We start from the raw sequence: 6,418 nt of genomic DNA on the forward strand, positions 1-6,418 counted from the left end.
TCCTGTCTAATCTGGATTTCAATAAATACCCTTCATATATTATTAATAATTACTCCGATCGGATAAACAAAATTTTGCATTTGATGTGTGCGACTAATTTTTAATTATATTTATAGTAGTTTAATTTCATAATATCATGTTTGGGCGACGCATAAAATTCCAGCATATTATTATATTTTTCGCCGCCCATGGTACGGATCGCAACAAACGTCGTTATTTATGTAACTAACGCCAGAGAACATAGAGCAAGTATTGAAGGTCGTGCATAAACTAGCAGATTCTAGCTCTAATTCATTTTTATGCAAATCATCGCTAGTTATTGACATAAATCATCTAGTTTTGACTTGCAAATTATGAAGTGTAACGATGTGTGAAATATGTTAATTGCTGAAGGACCGTAGATGGCTGCCACTGGCCAGACGCTTTGATGGTCTTCTATCTGGAGGTTTCCTGTCATCAGAACCGTAACGATGCCGAAAGTACAGCATCGCATTTCTGTCGGATATGTTTTTGGTCTTTACCAGTAAAACGCCGGGGTTTCTCGTTTTATTTTCGTCTCCGTGAAAAACATTAAATTTTTATTTCTGTTTTTAATTAATCTTTAATCTTTCCTATAACTTGCAAGTGACTGATTATGAAGTCGTTTGACAATCGTTTCTATTTACATCGAAATTTTAAAATGATTGCTTTCTGCTAAAAACTATTTTATGTAAGCTCAATATTTTATGAGGGATAAGAGTGGATAATATTTTCAATTTTTTTCGGAGAATGCTATCAACTGTCTAGTTTTGCAACCGGTGTGACAAGTATTTTCAAAAAGAATGTACTGCGTTAAATTTTAATAGTGAAAGCAGAATTGGTAAAATTGTTGAGAAATCAGATTTTTTGTTTCATTATTATTATGAATGTCGTCTTCTTATATGTAATATTCATAAATACATTTAAACATTCGTCGTTTGTGTGTTTTTATTTGAGACTTTAAATTCTAATTAATTATTTAAAGATTTTTTTTAAATAAATTTTCGTTGGTGTTGCCGACTTAGGCACCTTATTTTGAACTTATGGTAACGTGGTAAATGTATCTACAAATTCAACGACCATAATATCTCAAAATTGAATATTAACACAAGTATTTCAGTCCCAGCGAAAACGATTGTTTATCAAGCAAGTGGCTATATGATATTTGACGTTACGGTTCTGTAAGCAATTTAATGTGGGATCGAATAGTTGAATTCCTGGCAGCCGGAACATGCCCAAATATAAAGCTTAATCTCCTGGATTACCCATTTGACCTTTCCGGTTGTTGTGCTAAAGTCAACATGTTAATTAATTACCACCGTCGCCCGCTGAGTAAAAAAAGTATGCCCTAACCGAATCAATAAACGTGGACTAATCTAACAAGACCACCTCAAAATTAGGCGTTTGGTTCGCAAATTCGCATCTTCATTATTCCATGGAACAAACAAATTTTATTAATTAACCCGAATTAATTTCGAACAAACTTTGGTTCGAACTTTTCCCAACTTCCTTTCCACTTTGACAAATTGTTCGATATCAATGGGTCAATAGGAGGTTGGGTTCGTTTAATTTTAGTTTACGCATTTTTCGTGACCCGGAGGTATCAGGGGTTCAAGTCAAGACCTTTTTAATATTAATAATAGGATAATAAAAGATTCTAATCACACTTCGGTGCCTTTATTGTCGCATTTATTCAACGTTTGTTTAACAACTGCCACATTTCCAGATCAGTTTAAATGCGCAAAAGTGATCCCATTATTGAAAACCCTATTTCTATCGTCCCTATTTTTTTGACAGTTTTCGAAATAATCCTAAGGAATTATGATAAGATTATTTTTATTAAATATACCTTTTTTATGAGGAACAGTGGGGATTCCTGCTTGGTAAATCTACTACATATGCATTTCGAAAAGTAGTGTCAGATTACTTCAGTCATAGAATGTTGGCGAGGAGACATTATCAACTATTGGCTTGTTACAATCTACATTATTATTTTTTAAATTATATTTTAAAAATCCAACCCAATACGTTAGCCAAAACGGGAATGACTTTAAATCTAAAACATGGAGTCCCACTGTTTTCTTTATTATTTACATACACGATTTCCCATCATGCATTAGTGACATTAAATGTATACTTTAAGTGGACGATAGATCTCTTGCTAAGGGTGAAACCGTAGCTCCGCTTGGTGTCACCTTGGACGATAATCTTAATTGGAGTGCTCATATGTTTTATGTAACAAATTATCATCTATACTTGTCGTGCCTAGAAAGTTAAAAAATACGCTTATTACGGACGTGATTCTTATTTCTTCAGTTTGTATATACTATATTTTCGTTGTTTTTATATATATATTTAATTGTACAAACTGGCATGCTACATAATCTTGTATTTCGTAGTTAAATGAACTTAACTAAACTATCCATTTTTCTCGTATGTACTGTGTATAAAAATCGGTATAATGAGTCGCATAGAAATAGTCAGTTCACCTTATTTGACATTAAGTGGAAAAAACCGTAAAGCACATCATTCTAAAAACGTGAGAGATTCGTTTTCAAAGATTTGGAGTAAATTTCGTATATCTGATCCGAAGGGTGTTTTTTTTTAATGGGGTCGTGGATTATATTGACATAAAAAATGTTAATCGAATTTAGCATTTCCAACTATGCGATAGGACTAATATTTTAATCACAGTGAAAAGTCTACCATTCAGAAAAATTCCGAAAACTTTCAAGTTATTGTTCCAACCTATTGTTAAGCAGCATTTGTAACTTCCACTTCAACAGTTTGTTACCCTTAACTGTCGTTTAAAATGTCCAAAACTTTGATCGAAAATCTGCTTGCTCTCTGACTATACTATTATAAGATGTACAGGGTGGCCATAATTGAAGTGTAAAATCTATTTCTGAAGTAGAGGAGCAAAATCGGTTTACATGTCAAGGTCTCGATTTTTTTTAAGGAGACACATTTAATCGTTAAAACCGCTCGACGCTATAATTACAACCACCCTGTACAGCAAGTAGTGGCGAATTTAACATATAATTTAATCTACAAATATCCACAACAACGAAGCATGACGGGACTGCAATTTAGGGAGAACTATACAATGTCGTTACAGTCTACTTGATTGTTTGAACATCTAAATACAAAACAAATATCAAAATATTCACGTCTATTAGCTTCGTAAGCCCGGCTGTGGTGAGCTCTATTAAACTTATAATTCAAAAAGCTAATCATTTTTTTCTAAACTTTCCCAAGCTGCGGGTCATGCTTTATGTATAAAGGGTTCTAAACCATGGAAGAGAACTCTAAAATTGGTCTCACTAGTGATTTGTAGAGTGTAACAACAGCAGTAACTGACCCAAAATCCTTCGCCATAAGATATACGAAACCAAGAATCCCTATGGCTTTCGCAGCTATTTTATCTATGTGGCCCTCAAATGCCAATTTAGAATCTAAAAAAGATATTCTGATACCCCCAATGAGAAGATCTTTTCTTGGTGGTGCGTGAGAAAGTTATTTTGTTGAAGCAAATTCTTCCCTCGCCGTTTTTAAAATATTGTTATTAGTTTTTATTTTTTTGTTACAACAATATATTAGAAACACCTGTGTTACTTGAATGGCCACTAGCTTAATCTACCAATTTTTCTACCAAATATTAAATATTGAATTCAATATAAAAAAAAAAGAAATAAATTATGTTAGAGATTAGTTATTTAACATTGACGTTTAAGTTGCAAAAGCGTCACTCTGTAAAGTGAACAGCTAAACGAAAGGATCGACATAATCGTTCAGTCTCCTCAATTCAGCGATGGAGGAAAAAAAACAAAATTCATTTGCACTCATTACTAACATGTTTGTTCGACGTTTTCAAATAGTTTATTTTTGATTTTTATTAATTGCACAAATGTTTTGTTGTATACATTAATAAAGAATCGTCAAGTTTGTGGAATATTATTGTTGATTTATCGACAAATACCATTTGCACCCATTGACGAAGACTTTTATCTACATTTTACGTATTGTTTATATAAATTGTAGCCTTAAGTAAAAAATGTCACCGAAACTGAACCCTAATTGACTCTGCGTACCCGTACTCCATAAACGTCAAATAATGATAAATTTCTCTTCCAGTTTATGTACGATATTAAATCTATTTGATTGTCCTATAGTATTGCGGGCCATCTAGAACGAAACACCAACCTCAAAGGAGAGATATATATATACATATAATGTAGACTGGCTGAGGAGTTTCCCATAAAATTTTTATGGCACCTGGGAGGATCGTTTGAGTTTTAGAGCTGATATATTCTGGCGTTCCGTGTACAAGATTCGTCAAATCTCGTCTTGCGTTTAGGTGACTTTATTTATGCAGATCTGTCTGCTTTACGGTCTCTTTTTATTTAGAAGCACGTCGGAGCAACCTCATATCGTAATAAACACAGGGATTATTGCTTCAACACATGTTCTTCCGTATTCAATTTTTTTCCTACCCGCTCCATAAAATCCGTTTATTTCTATTTCCTCGTATGCCGCTATTTGGAAAATTCCTCGTACAGCTTTCGTCTCGGTCTACTTCTAAATGTAATAAAAATCGCAAAATTTACTGGAAATAAAGTGGGTATCCCCAATTACGATCCACGGGAATGGGAAGATTGTCTTCATTAATCATGGGCTCTTTAAAGCTGTTTACCAGTTGCCATTATTTAAAGTTCTTCAGATAGAAAATGTAGACGTTAGTCAGGAGTAATAGGCAATAACGTTGTTGGGTTGTCTGCAATTTGTGAAAGCTCAAAAATCAAAAATATTCATTTTTAGATGATAGTTCGTATAGGAAATTTAATGTGTTTTATATAGTTATAAATAATGTACTGTGCTTTCAATATATCTTGATATCATTTTAATTGGCTGTAACTTTTTTGTTTTTAGAGATATCAAGGTAAACAGAAAACCAAAATGTATTGCTAGTAGCCAAGTTTTTTCCAAGTGACGTATAAAACAAAACGCTATGTATTATATATGTGTTTAATAGAATATCTTATTCCGATTACATTGATTGATTGATAGACTTTATATTTTAGTCCACTCGTTTTTGACAAATCGGCAAAATTACAAAAATTTTATGTAATTTTAAAGAGACTGACAACTAAAATATGTTTACATTTGACATATTAGTAAACAACGTTGATGGTCGAATTATTGTCCAAGTTATTATTGTTAAAATTGTTTTTCGGGAATTCAGCATCCGTGAAAGGAGTGATATGCTTGAACTATACTTTCTGAATAATATAAGTGCAACCGCAGCTCGTCGTCAGTATATTAGACCTTATCCAGAGCGCCGAGCTCCTTCAAAACAGATATTTCCAAGGCTGACAAAGAAATTTGCAAAAGAAGACAAGGCAAATATATTAGGATTCTATGAAGCCCATCCAGTTTCCTTTATTACTGGAATATATGAAGAGACAGATATTTCTCGGGGATCAATCCACTCAGTTTTGAGAGAATATAAATATGTTGCATTTAAATTTCGTAAAACTCAAAAACTAAGTGCAGAACAATGTCAAAGGAGGATGCAGTTTTGCTAGGATTTTTTAAATAGACCTAATGAGACAAACATTTTATGGACTCATGAAAGTTCGTTCACTACAAGAAAGGGTAATGATAATAGACAAAATACGCGATATTAGTCCATAAATAATCCTAGACATATACACGAAATAAGAACCCAGGAGTACCAATCAATTAATGTATGGTCATAGAGATGATTATTTGCAACTCTTGGAGCACCAAATAGAACAATAAGTATATATCAGCGCTAATTATATGACAGCAAGTCGGTGGCCCTCGTCACAATGTTGTGCAAGTTAAAAATTTTCTTAACATGGAATATCCCAGAGGTTGGATAGGGAACAGCGGATCTATGGATTGGCCAGCCAATAGCCCCGACTTAACGTTAATGGATTCTTTTGGGGACGCATAAAAAATCACGTGCACAGAACTCCGTGTAAGAAATCAATTAAGAGAAAATCCGGAAGGGTGTTCATGAAAGTGGTGGTCACATAATAGTTAAAGAATTTGTTACTTTAGTGAGTCTTGTCATTTTTAGTGGTTTTGCTCTACTTTAATTTGTAAATAATTATTGTTGTTGCAGTCAGTCACGGCACTCTTTGAAATTATATAAAAATTTCTTATTTTTTCCGATTTGTCAAAAACAACTGGACTAAAATATAGAGTATTTACATCAATGTAATCGGAGTAAGATACTCTATTAAACACATATATAACATATAAGGTGTTCCATATAAAAAATATGATGTAGGCTTATATGTCAGAACATTGATAGTATTTTGTTTTATACGTCCCTTGGAAAAAAAATTGGCTACCAATCCTACATTTTGTT

This window comes from Cylas formicarius, unplaced genomic scaffold, assembly GCF_029955315.1.
Source record: "Cylas formicarius isolate icCylForm1 unplaced genomic scaffold, icCylForm1.1 PGA_scaffold_12__32_contigs__length_19106922, whole genome shotgun sequence".
Lineage (NCBI taxonomy): Eukaryota > Metazoa > Arthropoda > Insecta > Coleoptera > Brentidae > Cylas > Cylas formicarius.